Below are 18,777 nucleotides of genomic sequence, written 5' to 3'. Positions count from 1 at the left end.
AGGAGCCTTGCCTGCTGCTCTTGAACAAATTTAGCTATCAGTGGAGACTGGGAAACACAAGAATCAGTGAATAAAAGGGAATAGCAAAGTTAGCAGAAGCAGCAAGAAAAATCACAGGGAGGCCATGGTTCATTGGAAAGTGTGAATCACTCATCTCATGAGCTTTTTCTCAAAGGGAAAAGCTTCAATTTCCTCAAGGTTTAATTACAGCAAATCCTAGACCTGAGGAATATTTGATCCAAGAAGTTGAATCTGTACATTACCACCAGGGCATCTAGAAAATTAGCAAGTCAAAGAGGAAACACGGCATCTTTGGGGTCCTATTAGGCATCCGTTACCTGCTTTATAGGAATTCCCAGGTTGTACTCTGGCCATGTAATATGAACAGCCAACTCATTGGAAAAGACCCTGATACTGGGAAAAGATTGAGGGCAGGAGGAGAAGGGGGCGACAGAGGATGAGATGGTCATCACCAACTCAATGGACATGAGTTTCAGCAAGCTCCAGTAGATGGTGAAGGGAAGCCTGGTGTGCTGCAGTCCATGGGGTTGCAAGGAGTCAGACATGACTTAGTGACTGAACAACAACAGGTGGTTCAGTGGTAAAGAATCTGCCTGCGAATGCAGGAGATGCAGGAGGCACAAGTTTGATTGCTGGGTCAGGAAGACCCCCTGGAGGAGGAAATGACAGCTCACTCCAATATTCTTGCCTGGAGAATCCCACGGACAGAGAGGAATGACGGTCTGCAGTCTGTGAAGTCGCACAGAGTCAGACATGACTGAACAACTAATCAAGCACCTGCTTTATAGCTTGAGAAGTTGCTAGTTATTACCAGGAATTTCTGGATCAGATGATCTTCTCCAAAACCAGATGATCTGACGATCTAATAAACCATAAGAGACCAGAAATAAATGCATGTCTAGACCTGAGTTTGTCCACCTGAGCATGACCGGAATCTGGAGCTGGATGATTCTCTGCGGTGGGGGCTGTGCTGCATATTGTGGGATGTTTAGCAGCTTCCCTGGACTCTGCACCCTCAATGCCAATAGCACACTCGCCTAGTTGTGACAATGAAAGTATCTCCAGTCGCTGATAGATGTCCCCTGGGTGCGAAAGAGACTCCAGTTAAGAACCACTGGTCTTGATTTTCTTTTAGAATTTTGTAACAGAGACTCAAAACTGGTAACTATGGATTCAGGTTTTATGCAGAAACCATTGCATTCCTCCAGTTTAATATTTTCACTCCCTTGTTCTTTCATTCATTCCAGGCCACTCATTTAGTGCCCTTGGGGCTCAGGAGTGGCGAAGGAAGGGAAGCTTATTCACCTGGCACTCAGCACACACTGGGGCCTCAATAAGTCCTGTGCAAGGATTCTCATGTCACTCCCACAGCTGCCCCCAAAGTCCTTACTATTGTAATCTTCATTCCACAGATCAAATGGCTTGAGGTTCAGCAAGATGGAGTCACTTGCCTAAGGACACACAGCTAGGAAACATCTGATTGCAGGAATTTGAACCTATATGACCTGAACCCAGAATGTGCACTTTTAACCATCAATTTATTATCAACAACATGTCAAGCATTGTGCTTGGTGCTTAACATTATCTCTAACAACCTGAGAGGGAGGGGTTATGGGCCCCATTTCATGATAAAGAATCCTGGCTCCCTGTCTGCCTCTCTGAGTGACAGACAGGCTGCCGTGAGAGTCGGAGCCACTTTATGGTAAGAAGTCCCTGGAAACTGGTTGCAGCAAAGCAGCTCTGCTCAAACCAGCTTGGAGTTGGGTTTAGGTCGTTTCAGGGTTCTGACTTTCAACAGTTTGGCTGCATTGTCAGAGAACCTGAGGTGGAGTTAACTTAGTACAGGAAATAAACGGAGGAAAATACCCCCATTTACCCCAGCAGCATCAGCAGCAAATATATAATATGTAGAGAAAATTTTAAGGAATATGTAGAAAATGTCAGTTTTATTAAGAGGTATTAAGATGGTGAAGCATAGTCTTTTAGAATGGAAATCTCAATATTATGAAGAGGTCAGATGTCCTTAAACTCAACCATAAATTTATCTACGATAAAAGATCCTTCTGGAGGCAAACTTTACATAGTCTTGTAACACTTTGACTTCTGGAAAACCTGCCAGAAATGTACTTTCTCCCTTTAGGAATGTGACTGAATGCATAGCACTGGGCATTTCATCACGTCCGCTTGTGCTGTGTTACCCAGCAAAACACATCACTGATCCCCAAAAGGAAGAAAGCCAATGAAAGTAGATGATTGGAGAAGCACGAGGAAAGCAGAGGTTGGGAGCTAACATTCTGCAGCTGCTAACCGGAGACAACATCTCAAGGACAGGATTGCAAGCCGGACCTGCATGCACGCAGCCTTCACAGTTGCTCTTGGGCATCACATGCTCATGTGGAACGCACCCACTTGGACATGAAGTCAAGCCTGTCATGTTATAGCTGTCACCTGAGTGCTCCCCACTGGGCAAATCTCAATTCTCAGAGAAGCGTGGGCACATCTGAGGGAAAACCTAGACTATTCATCATTGACAGGAACCCAGTCTTTTTTTTTTCCTTTGAAAAGAATGTTTCCATAAAAGCCTTGACTTAAAAAAAAAAAGCCATTTGTAGCAAAGAAAACATTCATGTTGCCATGGTTTAGATCACATCAGAGAGCTATTATTCTCCCTCTGCTTTAGGGAGAAAGGTTCTGGTGGCAGAACAGTCACCCTAACTGTCCTTCAAGCACTTAAGCTCCTCTTTCCCATTCCATTTTATGTGAGATCAACATCTGTTTTTGTCAACCAATGTTCCTTGAAATTATGAATTCAGTGAAACAGGAAAACCTTCATGGTCAACCTCGTAGGACTCTGAAGGATTCTACCTGTTGTGACTCTTGTATCTTACTCAGTAAAACTTACGTGGGTGTGCCTGAAAATTACAAAATCTTTTCTCAGAGGAAAACCGATCAAAGCCACAGAGGAACCAGGTCAAATGGTCAAAATTAATTCCTCTAACCCAGTCTCAGGGACTTACCAGGTAGCACAGCGGTAAAGAATCTGCCTGCCAGTGCTGGAGATGGGAGTTTGATCTCTGGGTGGGGAAGAGCCCTTGGAGGAGGAAATGGCAACCCACTCCAGTATTCTTGCCTGAAAACTTTCATGGACAGAAGAGCCTGGTGGGCTACAGACCACCAGGTCATGGAGTCGGACACAGCTGAGCACAGCACAGCAACCTGGTCTCAGCTATTACATTTTTACAGCACTTGGCACACTCTGTTGTGTATATTATGTGTTCTGCCACATACACCACTTCTGGGCTCCTCAAGAGCACAGCATGCAGGGAATATGGACAAGAAGTGTGTCCCGGGCAGGGTGATATTACCAAAAAGTATTGTTGGGGACTTCTCTAGAGGTCCAGTGGTTAAGATCATGTTCCCAATACAGGGGGAATGGGTTTGATCCCCAATCAGGGAACTAAGATCCCACATGCCATGCAGAGTGGCCAAATAAATTTTTTAAAAAGTTATTGCTACTGTGTTGGAGTCACAGAGCAAGCACATTTGACACATGCAAACACAGCTCCATGTGTTCTGGAATGTTCTACAGAGAGAAAGAGAAGCCATCTAATAGTGATGGAGATTCTAGCCTGCACAGCTGTCAGTAAGTATAAGCCAGATGCCCATGAGCTGAAAGCCATGAATCTTCCCTTCCTTCCATTGGTTTCTGTCCTCTTTTGGTGGGGGTATCTCTCTGGGGTTTGTCTTCTTGTCTGGTTTTAGAACTTGAATCCTCCTTAGACGGACCTGACAGAAGGAGGCAGATTATGGTGTGCTCTTAGGCACTTGCATTGTATAGATACAGACGGGGTTGTGATGAATGGGCAGCCGTGACCCACAGTCCCCCTCCCTCTCCAGGGTCGAAAGAGCCTTCCTCAGCGTGGGGAGAGCTGGGGGCCAGAAGCAAGCAGCCAAGTCCTTCTCTGAGACTCACTGGTCATTAGCTGAAGTGGGACGTCTGCATGAGGCTGTGTGGGCAGGGGAATTCCACACAGACGATCGTTGGATGCTGGGGTGCAAACTCCCAGGTCAGTCCGGCTCTGCCAGCCCTTCCAGCTCTGGGCTGCTGCAGGACTGGCTGAGGACCACATTGCAATGGCAAGTTCAACTCTCCCCTCCACCCCATCCTGCTTCCTCCTCCCCACACAGTCAAGCACTCCTACAGAAAAGTTCTTGCCCGCCCACCTCCAACCTGGAGAACCCAGCCTGCCACCGGGTTCTATAGGAAACCCCGATTCTAGAGAAGAAGAGAGAACAGGATGTTCCCCTCATCTCCCCCTGCAACCCTGCAGAACGGGGTAGAAGCTGATGAAAGCAGTCAGACCACACCCTCGAGTGGAATTCACTCAGAGCTGGACACCATCCTCAGTGAGGGTTTTCCTTAAAGTGGAAGACAAGCACTGCCTAGTCTGGGAGTGTCCGTGTGGCAGCTGAAGGACTGATGATCTGACACCTCCAGAGCCTTCTCCCCCTTCTCAGGTGCTCCCCTACTCCACCCACAGCTCTGACTCTCAGTTTAACCCCAGAGGGTGGATGTACAGTCTCTGGAGGATTCTGACCAAGGGCAGGGGAGGAAGTTCACTTCCCCCCCATCACAAGAGGGTTATCTTTCAGAGGCTCCGGGCACAAGGGCCTGGCACCTGTCCCCATGGGAAGCAGCATGGAGCTACCACAGCGGGTGATCTGTCCCTACGTCTGGACTTCTGGCTGAGAGAAATGCAGGGATGAGGTTAGAGACTGGGACACGACTTAGCAACTGAACGACAACAGATGGGTACCAAGAGGGAAAGGCAGGGAGGGATAAATTGAAAAGTTGGGATTGACATATACACACTTCTGCTGCTGCTGCTGCTGCTAAGTCGCTTCAGTCGTGTCCGACTCTGTGCGACCCCATAGACGGCAGCCCAGCAGGCTCCCCCGTCCCTGGGATTCTCCAGGCAAGAATACTGGAGTGGATTGCCATTTCCTTCTCCAATGCATGCAAGTGAAAAGTTAAAGTGAAGTCGCACAGTCATGTCTGACCCTTAGCATGGACTGCAGCCTACCAGGCTCCTCCGCCCATGGGATTTTCCAGGCAAGAGTACTGGAGTGGGGTGCCATTGCTTTCTCCGATATACTACTATATTTAAATAAATAACTAATAAGGATCTACTGTATAGCACAGGGAACTCTACTCAATACTCTGTAATGACCTATCTGGGAAAATAATCTAAAAAAAAGAGTAGCTATATGTATTTGTATAACTGATTCACTTTACTATACAGCCAGAAACTAACAACATTTTAAATCAACTATACTCCAATAAAAATGTTTTAATAAAATAAGATATTAAATAAATAAAAAACTTAAAAGGAAAAAAGCTTATGGGTCTAGAGATGGGAAGTGATCCTAGATTACCCTAGTGGACCCAGTGTAATCACAGGGGTTCCTGTAGTGAGGGAAGCAGTAGTGTCAGGAGTTACAAAAGGAGATGTAATGACAGAGGTCAGAGTCAGAGGGAGATTTAAAGACATGACAAGGTGGGCTTTGAAACAGGGGGAAAGGGCTATGAGCTGGGACATGCAGGTGGCCTCTAGAAGCTGGGGCATGCAAGAAAACAGCTTCTCTCCTGTCACCTCCAGAAGGAATGCAGCCCTGCCAACCTCTTTTGGATTTTTGATCCAGAACTAGGAGAGAATACATTTCTGATATTTTAAGCTGCTAAGTTTGGGATGGCTTGTTAGAGCAGGAAAAGGAAGCTCATACAGACTGTGATACAGGGATGTCAGAGCACAGTGTGCGGGCTTCCAGTCCTGTATCAGCTCTGGTTGTTCAGTTGCCGAGTCATGTCTGACTCCTTGCAACCCCATGGACTGCACCATGCCAGGCTTCTCTGTCTTCACCATCTCCTGGAATTTGCTCAAATTCATGTCCTCTGAGTCAGTGATGCTATGTAACCATCTCATCCTCTGCCACCCTCTTCTCCTATTGCCTTCAGTCTTTCCCAGCATCAGGGTCTTCATCACCAGTATATCCCAGAACTCTTTTTCCAAGTGGGATGAAGCCGTGGATTCTTCACTACCCAGCCCTCCAGGTAGTCAATACGTCAATACCTATTGACCCCAATTGGATTGCAAGAGTGGGTCAGATTCTTGGTTCTAAGTAACGAAACCCACTCTGGCTAATTTAAACAGAAGAGAAATTTACTAAATGATATTGAGTGGCTCACAACCTTTCTGGGGATGTCAGAACATTGAGCTAAGAGGCCACACAACAGGAACGATGCCTGAGTTATGCTTCTGGGCAACCCCCTATGTGACCGACACTGGTCACACACCAAGTCCAGCAACTGGGGCATCCTATCCACTGGGCCTTTGAGAATGGGGTGCTCCTTTTCCACACCAATAGAGTGAACTCCACACATAGCTGGCTCTCCTAGCACAGCTTCTCCATCTATGTCTGCAAATGATTAGATCACTGTCCTCCCTACTCACAGTACAGTCCGTGGAGCAGCATCAGCATTGCCTGGGTGATTCAGATGCACAGCAAAGGTTGAGAAGCTCTAGTCTGAGAGCATCTGTCCTGGTGTGAGACAACTCAGTGGCATAGTCCCCAGCCCTGTAATGTCATCAGAGCAATGTCCCTCCTCACCAAGAAACACAACACTCAGAACATAGGACTCAGGTGCTAAACAGGCAAAGGTAACAAGAGGAGGTGAGGAACGTTAAGGGCACTTAATTCTATGATTGAAAAAACAGTATAACTACAAAGTGCTAAGACTGATTTTTTTCAACCAAAAATATAGAGAGATTTTGTCTGTATACCATGGAGGGCTTTAATTCATCATATCTGGTCCTTTAACCAGAAGAACTGGGAACAACATGGATCTTTTGTTTTTCTACCTCAGAAAACTGCTTTTTCTGCTTAATTTGACTCAGTTGCTACAGTTGTCAAACTAACCATAGGAAAACGGACTTGGAGAAGCAAAACTTTACCCTAAGTTTCCAAAAGAGGTTTCAGCAGAGAGCAAAGAACGAATGTTCTTTTTAAGAAAGTGAGTGAAAGTGAAGTCACTCAGTCGTGTCCGACTCTTTGTGACCCCATCAACTGTAGCCTATCAGGCTTCTCCGTCCATGGGATTTTCCAGACAAGAGTACCAGAGTGGGTTGCCATTTCCTTCTTCAAGGTCTTTTTAAAAACCACACACAAAAAAAGTATCTTGATCTGTTCCTTGCACTGAAGTGTTCAGAAAACAGAATAACTCACTCTCTATTCATAAGATCTTGAAATTCAAGAGAGTAAGAGGAAGAGGTTTGTGTTTCGTTGTTTTGATTGTTCTTACTTTACCACTTTTATACTGAATTTTAATACAGAAGAATTTATAGTTGGGTTTTTGTTGTGGCTTTTTGTTTGTTTTTTGAAGTATAGTTAGTTTGTAATATTGTATTAGTTTCAGGTGTACAGCAAAGTGATTCAATTATATATATTTTCAGATTATTTTCCAGTATAGGTCATTATAAGATATTGAAGATCGTTTGATGTGCTACATAGTAAATCCTTTTTGCTTATCCATTTTAGGTATAATAGTATATGTTAATCTGTATCTGTATCTGTTAATCTGTATCTGTATACTGTATCTGTATCTATATCTGTATCCAGTATCAGTATCTGTATCTGTATCCAGTATCTGTATCTGTTAATCCCATACTCCTAATTTATCCCTCCCTGCTCCCTTTATGCTTTGGTAACCGTAAGTTTGTTTTTTATGTTTGTGAGTCTGTTTCTGTTTTGTAGAGTCATTTGTATTATTTTTTAGATTCTACATTTATGGAATATCTTATAATATTTGTCTCTCTCTTGCTGACTGACTTCACTTAGTATGATGATTTCTAGGTCTAGTCACATTCTGCAAATGATAATATTTTGTTCCTTTTGATGGCTGAGTAATATTCCGTTGTATATAAACATCTTCTTAAGCCAGTCATCCGTTGTTGGGCATTGGATTGTTTCCATGTTTTTACTAAATAGTGTTGCTATGAACACTAGGGTAAGTGTATATTTTCAAATTAGAGTTTTCATCTTTTCCAGATATATGCCCAGGCGGGAGTGAGATTGCTGGATCATACAGTAACTCTGTTTTTAGTTTTTTAGGGATCCTCCACTTTGTTTTCCATAGAGTTGGCTGGTTCAGTTTACATTTTCACCTACAGCTATTGGTTTTGTTTGTTTGTTTTAGAATTTGAAACATGAGAAAGTCAGAAAATGGAGGGTTTTGTGATCCAAAAGTTAAACACAGCCTCGATGAGCATATTTTTTACTGTCACATAGAGATAGAAAGTAGATTAGCAGTTGTTAGAGACTGAGGGAAGTAGCAAACGAGGAGTGACTGCTAATGGGGATGAAGTGATAAAAATGTCCTGGAATTAGATAGTGGTGTTGGCTGGGCAACTTGGTGAAGATGCCAAAAAACAAACAAACAAAACCCCACTGAATTGTATATTTCAAAATCATGAATTTTCTGGTACCTATAGCTCAATTTTAAAAAGGTAAAGCAAAATTTACAGGCATAAAAATATTAGGAACCTTGAGTATAAGTAAAAATGAATCTTAGGGAATTCCCTGACATTCCAATGGTTGAGATACTGCACTTCCACTGCAGGGGCTGTGGGTTCAATCCCTGATGAGGGAACTAAGGTCCCATATGCTGCGTGGTATGGACAAAAACAAAATAAAAACAAAATAAATAAGTAAATCTTAAAAGCAGTTATGTAATAAAAGTTTCTTCAAGTCATGGGATTCAAATATTTGGACAAATATATGATATTGCTTATACGTGGAATCTAAAAAAATGGGTGCAAATGAACTTATTTACTAAATAGAAGTAGAGTCACAGAAGTAGAAAACAAACTACAGTTTAAGTTTAAAAGTAGCTGTGTCTGTGCTACTCCCCCAGGAAAGCGGAGAGTGGAGCTTAGAGGAGACCAAATCAACACTCTTTAGGTGTGAGGGTGCGGGTCCCTCCTGCTCACTCTCAACGATGCTCATAAACAGAGAACAGAAGCAGAGAAAGATGGTCGGTGCTCAGCCCAGGCCAAACACAGAGCAGGGCAAAAATCTAGTAGTCTGATCTTCACAGGTAAGATGCTGCTGCTGCTGCTGCTGCTGCTAAGTCGCTTCAGCCGTGTCCGACTCTCTGCGACCCCATACACGGCAGCCCACCAGGCTCCCCCATCCCTGGGCTTCTCCAGGCAAGAACACTGGAGTGGGTTGCCAATTCCTTCTCCAATGCATGAAAGTGAAAAGTGAAAGTGAAGTCGCTCAGTTGTGTCGGACCCTTAGCGACCCCATGGACTGCAGCCCACCAGGCTCCTCTGTCCATGGGATTCTCCAGGCAAGAACACTGGAGTGGGGTGCCATTGCCTTCTCCCACAGGTAAGATGCGGGCCCCCGAAACCACAGACAGGACAGTATAAATACACCTCTGGATGTGACCCAGGGGGTGAGGAAGAGAAACCTCCACAAGGATTAGGACTATGTTTTCTGCAACCTGGAACATGAGAGGTTTAGCATCAGAAATGAAGTCACTTTGCTGAAAATCAGTAGAAGTATTTCTCATGCCCCTCAGTTCACAGACTGAGATCCACACTCAGCTGCATTTCTTTTTATTTTAGTAGAAACTGAAAATGATGAGACTATCCACAAACACTGGAAATGCACGAGAGTGTTCTTCTCCCAACACCCTCTGCTGAATTTGATATCTTTTCCACCCTTGTCAATCTGAAGTTTGATTTGCATTTCTTGGATTCCCCAGAAGACTGAATATCTTTTCATAAGTTTATTAGCCACCTGCACTTCCTCTTCAGTGAATTCTTATCCCTGTTTTTTGCCCCGTGTTCTAAGAGGTAAATCATCTCTTTCTTATTAATGTGAGAGTATCCTTTGTATTGAAGAGACAGTAATCTTTGCCTATGGAAAGTCTTTTCTTCCTGTTTGTCTTCTGACTTTGGTGACATTTTCACACTTAATTACTGGTTGCCTCTTTTTTTCTTTAAAAAAACCACTTTTTATTTTGTGTTGGGATATAGCCGATTAACAATGTTGTGATATTTTCAGGTGGACAGCAAAGGGATGCAGTCATCTATGTACATGTAGCCATTCTCCTCCAAACTCCTCTCCCATCCAGTTTGCCACATGTGACTGAGCAGAGTTCCTTGTGCTTTATGGTAGGTCCTTGTTGGTTATCCATTTAAAATATAGCAGTGGGTACCTGTCCATCCCCAATTCCCTAACTATCCCTTCCCCCATCTGGTTGTCTATCTTAAGACCTCTCCACCCCCGCAGTTTCATAAGTATTCTAAGTTGTTTTCTATTTCATATGCACATTTCTTCTATCTAATACACACACAGTCACACTCACATACACAGTTAGCTGACAGTTGGATAATCAGAACATCAGTCTACCTGTAATTGATATGCAGGTACAGGGCCAGGAGGGCCAGGGAAGCAGACTCATTGTGTCCAGAGTTTACATCATCCTCCTGTCCAGCATCACATCTGACATGAACTAAGTATCAAAGTCAGCTGCTAAATTCTGCCTTCTATTGGGTTGGCCACAAAGTTCGTTCAGGTTTTTCCATTAGATGTACAGAAAACCTGAATGAACTTTTTGGCCAACCAATACATTTTCCATCTCTGGTTTTCCTCTTACTTAAGAAGGAAGCAGAGGTGTTCCCTGCGCTGTCCCAATCCATCACGCTCACATCTCCAGAACCTACCACCCCAAGCATCTCTGTCCACTCCTTCCATGGCCCCGTGGCTACCTCCTTGCTTCAGGCCACCATCGTCTCACTGTGAATCTCTGCAGCCCTGGCCCCCCAGGCTCCTGACTCATCCTCTCCTGAGGCAGTCCCCATCAGGCAATGAGGAATCTTTCTAAATTGCAAACCCCACCTCCTCTCTTCCACAGCCCCCTGTTGGCTTCTGGATACAGTCCAAAACTCCCACACTCAGCTGAGACTGCCTTTCAGGATCCTGGCCTTTCTCTACTTAGGGAAAGAAAAAACTGCAGGCTCACTTCTCAAATTATGTCTCCTGGCTCCACACTCTGGCCAGAGAAAACTAAAGTCCTTCAGAAGCACCAAGCTTTCTTTTCCATAGATCTCAACCTTCTTGGCTATGTCCTCCCTCACCCGCTAAGAAGTGAAGACACACCTACCCACCTCCTGCCCCTGGTGATTCTGATTCAGGAGGTCAGATGCGATCCCCGTGACTACATCCTACAGACGACTTCTTCGTCCAGGGTGCAGAAACACTGCTTTTAGCCTGCAGGCTGTAAGCATGTTATTCCCTCTGCTGGGAATCCTCTTCTACCTCCTTCGACCCCAGCCCCCGCCTCACCACTGGGCATCTTCTCTGTTCTTTGAAGTCATAGCTGAGAGGCTTCTTCCTCCAGGAACTTCCCTTGACCTCTCAGGTGAGGGGGTCCCCTCTGAACTCCCCCAGCCCCTGGCATTCCCCGATTCAAGTATGTATCCCCCTATAATAAAACTGCTGGATTTCTCGTCTTCCACCCCAGACTCTGAGTTTGGAAGAAACAAGGATGTTCCTGCACGGGGCAGAAACTCGACACATGGTAGGCATTTAGTAAATGTTTGCCATCTAAAAAAAAAAAGAATGAGCAAATAAATGGATGAAAAGATGGCTGTGGCTGTTTTCAAGACAGAAACTGCTCAGCCCAGCCAAAGGAGAGATGAACAGTCTGGCCTGTAGAGGGCACCAGGCTGCTTTTGAATCTCCAGGTTCAAGCCCTGGGAGTCAGCACTGCTGTCAGTCAGAGAGGCGCCCAGTGCTCACTGGTCATTTTGCTGCACCGAAGATTAAGTAGGAGGTGTTTGCTTCCAGCCAATGTGTATAAACTGAATGTTCAACCCTCACTCCTAACAACAGGTACCACATCCCATGACTTACAATGAAAACTGCCGTAACTGTACCAGCCATTGGCTGGGTTTCTGTTCCCAGATGGGGATGTGAGAGGGGAAAAGAGAGAGAGACGGAAGGAAGGTAAGAAGGGAGAGAGAGAGAGAAGAGTTTCTATTAAAACTGCTCATCCTGGAGAAGCAGAGGAAAGTACTCTACGTTTCCAAGCTGACTTTTTCCTCTCTCTCCCTATTGTTCTCTTTCTCTCTCCCTTTCTCCATCCTTTTATTCTGGGGAAGAACAAAATCCAAGAGTGCACTGGAAAAGCATCTAAAAGAAGAATGTGGAAGGAATTTTTTTCTTTCCTGAAATCAGCAGCAACTGCAGCCTCAGGACCCTGCTGGAGTTCCCGCCCCGATCAGCCAGCCTTCTGTGAGCAATGGATGCTTCGTGCTATCTGCACTCTGCTCAACCATCACACCTACCAGCTCAGAGCATCTCGCAGCCCCTAACTTCAGCAATCGGAGCAGCAGCAGCTTCTACGAACAGGTCTTCCTCAAGCCTGAGGTCTTCTTGGCCCTGGGCATTATCAGCCTTCTGGAAAACATCCTGGTCATCCTGGCTGTGGTCAGGAATGGCAACCTGCACTCCCTCATGTACATCTTCCTCTGCAGCCTGGCCATGGCTGATATGCATGTCCATCAGGGCATGTCCAATGCCCTGGAGACTCTCACGATCCCCGTGGTCAACAGCGACTACCAGACCTTCAAGGACCAGTTCATCCAGCACATGGACAATGTCTTTGACTCCATGATCTGCATCTCCCTGGTGGCCCCCATCTGCAACCTCCTGGCCATTGCAGTCAACAGGTACACCACCATCTTCTACATACTTCGCTACCACAGCATCATGACCATGTGGAAGGTGCTGGCCCTGATTGCGGCCATCTGACTGGGCTGCAGGGTCTGCAGTATGGTGTTCATTATCTACTCCGAGAGCAAGATGGTCATCGTGTGCCTGCTCACCCTGTTCCTTGCCATGCTGCTGCTCATGGGCACCCTCTATGTGCACGTGCTCCTTTTCATCCTGCTTCACACTGAGCACATCACTGCACAGCTGCCCGCCGATGGGGTGGCCCACTGGCCAGCAGCACTTGTGTATGAAGGGGGCAGTTGCCATCACCAGCCTGCTGGGGGTCTCCATCTTCTGCTGGGCCCCCTTCTTCCTCCACCTCGTCCTCATCATAACCTGCCCCACCAACCCCACTGAGTCTGCTACACCGCCCACTCCAACTCCCACCTGGTCCTCATCATGTGCGCTGCCATCATCAACCTGGTGATCTATGCTTTCTGGAGCCTGGAGCTGCACAACACCTTCAAGGAGATGCTCTGCAGCTGCAATGGCATGAATGTGGGATAAGACATGGGGCCATGGGAAGAGTACTCAGTCTGGTCACCTTTGACCCTCCAGCCAGCCCAGGTGTTTAGCAGGAAGGGAGAAAACTACTTAAAAGACATAAAAAATGTGTTATTAGCCATGATCCTCTGTGTCTTTTGTTTTTAAGCTTGCAGAGAGCATTTTGAAAGGGAAACATGGATATAACAGGCTCTCTGAAAGGATGCCCACGTGCTGAGCGATTGTGTTAAGTCACTTCAGTCATGTCCGACTCTTTCGTGACCCTGTGGACTATAGTCCACCCGGCTTCTCTGTCCATGGGCTTTTTCAGGAAAGAATACTGGAGTGGTTGCCATTTCCTCCTCCAGGGGATCTTCCTGACCCAGGGATTGAACCCGTGTCTCCTGTGTCTCCTGCATTGCAGGCAGATTCTTTACCGGCTTAACCATGAGTAAATCACAAACTCTGATTTCTTGAATAGTCACTGGTAGGGGGGAGGACCTATGGGGATCACTCGGGTGCTGTCTGAATTCATTTTCATGCATCCAGAGTCTGTGATGGTTCCCACTCACTCCTTCATGTTTCAGGTCAGACGGACTGAAGGATTTGCAGTAACAGTAAGAGTGGCTGGAATCTCCCTCAAGCAAACCTGTTACAGATACCAACACCTAGCTGCTGGCTGCTCAAATGGCTTTGCCCTCATCTCTTAAGAGACTGAGTTTCTTGTCTATTAATCTATTTACAGTAAAACAACTTCCTAAAACCAGCAACCTCTTTGTGGAAGAAGTAATACTATGCTGTTTGCCCCTCTTCTTGACTCCATCCGCCCTCCTCCCGTCCAAATAGCATGGGAATGGAACCCACTTCTATTTTTGTGTTATTGTTTTTGTTGTTGTTGGGTTTATAATCATTCAACACAGGGCAGCTTGCAAGACTCTAATGAAAGAGAAGTAAAGTGCTTTGGAGAATCAGAACATACCCGTGTACAAAGTATTTTGATATCTTGCTATTTTAAGGCATACATTTCCCTATTTCAAAAAGGCGATTTTTCCTATGATTCCTTTTCTGTCTTTAAAACAAGAGAGGGAATCATGGGTGGGAGGACATGTGTTTCAAGAAACTGCTGGACTGTAGTTTCAGGAAGTTAGACTCTGAGCTGCCTGTAGTTTTCTTGGAAGCTGTTTTGTTCATAAGAACTGAGTCTCTAGCACAGGTTTTCTATTTGCCAGGAGAAATAGCAATAACCTCAGATATGCAGATGACACCACCCTTATGGCAGAAAGTGAAGAGGAACTAAAAAGCCTCTTGATTAAGGTGAAAGTGGAGAGTGAAAAAGTTGGCTTAAAGCTCAACGTTCAGAAAATGAAAATCATGGCATCCGGTCCCATCACTTCATGGGAAATAGATGGGGAAACTGTGGAAACAGTGTCAGACTTTATTTTTCTGGGCTCCAAAATCACTTCAGATGGTGACTGCAGTCATGAAATTAAAAGACGCTTACTCCTTGGAAGGAAAGTTATGACCAACCTAGATAGCATATTCAAAAGCAGAGACATTACTTTGCCAACAAAGGTCCGTCTAGTCAAGGCCATGGTTTTTCCAGTGGTCATGTATGGATGTGAGAGTTGGACTGTGAAGAAGGCTGAGTGCCGAAGAATTGATGCTTTTGAACTGTGGTGTTGGAGAAGACTCTTGAGAGTCCCTTGGACTGCAAGGAGATCCAACCAGTCCATTCTGAAGGAGATCAGCCTTGGGATTTCTTTGGAAGGAATGATGCTAAAGCTGAAACTCCAGTACTTTGGCCACCTCATGCGAAGAGTTGACTCATTGAAAAAGACTCTGATGCTGGGAGGGATTGGGGGCAAGAGGAGAAGGGGACGACAGAGGATGAGATGGCTGGATGGCATCACTGACTCGATGGACATGAGTCTGAGTGAACTCTGGGAGTTGGTGATGGACAGGGAGGCCTGGCGTGCTGTGATTCATGGGGTCACAAAGAGTTGGACACGACTGAGTGACTGATCTGATCTGATGAAGGAGGATGGTTTCTAATTCGCAGTTCCTTTTGTTTGACATGGTGTGGAAGTTGGGTGACCCTGTTATCAAGGTCTATACTGTATCAAGTAAAGTGATTCACTCCTGTGAACTCAGGGCAAGCTTTGCTGATGAACGCTGTCCAAAGCTGTGTGCTGCATGCATCCATCAGACCCCCTTCCACCCCAGGGGACTTTGGACTGTACTTTCTGGATGTCCCCAAATTCCCCTCTCCCATGAATTCTTACATTATGCTGTGTCTTTGGTATACAACTGTGTATTTTTCTTGTGCTGTAATGTTTTGGGGTTTTTGTATTTTATCTGTGCTAATGTGAACAATATGATTTGTGTCTCGCTTTGGTTGTGATGTTTGGAAATAATGAAAGGCTTTCGTGGCTGATAAACGTGTGTCACATTGAACTGTACCACCTGGAAGCATCCTCCTGCTTCTGCTTGTGGCCATTGTTCGTGACGTTGCAATTCCATGACTATTTTGTCAATGGTGCAAACATCCCATTGACCACACTGCTGATCTTTTCTAGGGTAATGCTTTTTAGCCAAACTACAAAACTCTCCCATTTCGTTTCCAAACATACGAGGCTGAAATTCCTGGGCCACTCTGCACTATTATAATCGAGACACCAAAGAATAGGTCTTTGCCACTCAGCAAATTAATGTGGAAAGTGGGAACTGAATTCTTTGAAAATGGTATTGACAGCCATACGGATTATGATGCCTTTTTTCTATGTAAACAAGATAAAATAACATACTTTGCACTCTTTTATGTTAGTTTTCACATTAAAGTCTCCAACATAGGTGAATCACCTCACAGATGAAGAAACTTCATCCCAGAGGGGTTATGTGACTGCCCCAAAATGCCCACCTTAGTCAGGGTCACTGTATATTTTGTGCCCTGGAGCTGATGTCTTTTTGCACCAACATGATGCGGCCAACAGGTTTCCATAATCAAAACGGACCCAGCTGCCCTTTCTATATACATTTTAGCTGAGAGCATTGCTTCTGAACAGGAATGCCTGCTGGAATCACCCTGGATCTTGTTCAAGTGCTGAAGCTCATTCAACGGGTTGGGAGTAGAGCCTAAGATTCTGAATTTCTTTTTTTATCCTTTATTTTTAAATGGAGTATAACTGCTATATGATGTTGTGTTAGTTTCTGCTGTACAACAACGTGAATCCGCTATAAGCATATTTATATCCTCCCTCTTGAGCCTCCCCCCATCCCCTCCCATCCCAGCCCTCCAGGTCATCACAGAGCACCATCCTTGTGCTAGACAGCAGCTTCCCACTAGCTATTGTACATGTGGTAGTGTATATACGTCAATGCTATTCTAGATTCTGAATTTCTGACTCTGACAAGCTCCCATAGGATATGGCTGCTCATCTGGGGACATCCTTTTAAATAGCAGGGACACAGAGCACTTATACATAAGTATAGTGCAGAGCCAAAAATACACATGCAGGGCTGACCCCATGCCAGGAATTGGGCTAAGTTCCTTGCAGGCACTCACTTCTTTGATCTCTGCATGACCTCTTGAGGCAAACACGAGGCTCATCCTTATTTTACAGATGAGGCATCTGAAACTCAGGAGTCTACAGAAACTCAGCTACAAGTGGAGAAGTGGAGATTCAAACTTGAGGTGCCTACCCACATCCCCAAGTCCAACCTGGACACCCTAGCACCTCTCCTGAAAACAGCATCATTGAACTGTGGCCCAATGGCCCCAGAGGGTCATTGCTGCTGTGGAGGGAGGCTTTAAGGACTATTTCTACAACCAGGAGTCCATATGTTCATAACAGAGCTTCCATCAAGCTGTCATAAAAACCAAGAAAACAATTCATCATTTTACTTGCTCTGCTCTTCCGAAGTCTGTGGGTAGCCCTGGGAGTGCAACCTTTTCTGGAGTGAATGATCCTGGACATCATGCTGCCACTGTCTCCTCCATGACCACTTTCCCAGACCTTCATGAGGAAATCCACTGTGCATTTTAAACAAGGGGACAGTCAGGTTCAAAAAATGCTTAATTTTTGGAAATAAAAGTACATTGTGATTTTCATTCATTTGTTGGGCTCACTTGCACCCTCTTTCGCCAAGGCAGAATCACAGCAGGTGTTGACTTATGGCACCCCTAGAAATCATCACCTGTGGTCCTTATTTAAGTTGAACTTTTCAGCTTAATTGTGTTGACTTTCTATAGGGCTTGGGGTCGCAAAGAGTCAGACATGACTTAACAACTAAACAACAGCAACAACATCCCAGAACCAACATAAATCCAGAAACTGGGAAGAAACAGTTGACAAAACGCAGAAAACAAGCAAACCCTTCAAATGAAGAACTCAACCTTTCTCACGTAAGAACACTTAAGTGAGAATCAAATAAGTGACAATAATAATAAAATGCCTTACCTGACATTATTATGTGCCAGACATTGGACTAAGCACTTAGGTATATTAACTCATTGAATTCTCAGGAAAACCCTATGAGGTAATAAGAACCATTAAAATCTTGTCCTGTAGAAAAAGAAACTTATTAAAAAGTAGGTTAATCATTCAGACTCGAGCTACTCAGAATTCGAGGAGCAGAGCTGGGACTCAGCCCACAGTCAGGCTCCTAGGTCCATGGGTCGCCCGGGTACCCGTTGTGTGATGAAGCATGTGGCCTGTGGTGATACTCTTCAGGTTTGAAGGGACGCCAGCAGCTCTCAGACCCAATAGAGAACTTTGTGTACTTTCTAATGGAAGTATTAATAATGAATATACAGAAAAATCCTTACAAATTCTCCTTTTTGCCATTTTTTCATCAGGTGACACAGAAAGCCTCTTTACCCCCAGAGCCAGCAGTTGAGTGGAAGTGGAAAGCAACTAATGATGTGAGTTGCTCAAGCCAAAGAAATGCATTTCCCATGAAACACCTGGATAATTGGCTCATTTCCCTGAATGTTATATAGAGCACAGGTCTGACCTGAAAAATAGATACTGAGAAACAAAGAAGAAAGGAAGATTCTTTCTTGGTTTCTAAGTGCAGGAGGGACAGAATCCTTCCCTATGCGTATTCCATTCATGTGGGACATGCGCTGGGTTTTAAAAGGTTGGCACTCTCACGCATCCTCAGAGGGAACAGAATAGCAATGTCACTGATGGTCTCTTAGGGTGGATGCCACAAGAGGTGCTTTGAAGATCTCTGTTTATCAGGAAATAAAATGGTTTGTCCCTCTCTGAAAACACTGGGGGCGTCAGCGGAGGAAACGGAGCTGAAATTCAGTGCTTGGGACCCAGTGTGTCTCTAGTCTGGTGTGGCCGTGAGCAAGTCTGTCACCGTCTCTGGGCTTCAGTCATGTATCCCTGCAGCTAGCAGAACTGGACTCGATGGGAGGTT

The 18,777-nt window shown here is 45.1% G+C and overlaps 1 pseudogene; it reads left to right on the top strand.

Moving 5' to 3' along the window:
• Positions 1-10,549: 10,549 nt before the first annotated feature.
• LOC139186522 (melanocortin receptor 3-like) lies at positions 10,550-16,461 on the top strand (annotated as a pseudogene).
• Positions 16,462-18,777: the final 2,316 nt, after the last annotated feature.

Source organism: Bos indicus, chromosome 13 (genome assembly GCF_029378745.1).
Source record: "Bos indicus isolate NIAB-ARS_2022 breed Sahiwal x Tharparkar chromosome 13, NIAB-ARS_B.indTharparkar_mat_pri_1.0, whole genome shotgun sequence".
NCBI lineage: Eukaryota > Metazoa > Chordata > Mammalia > Artiodactyla > Bovidae > Bos > Bos indicus.
This window is presented reverse-complemented; position numbering and strand designations above follow the sequence as displayed.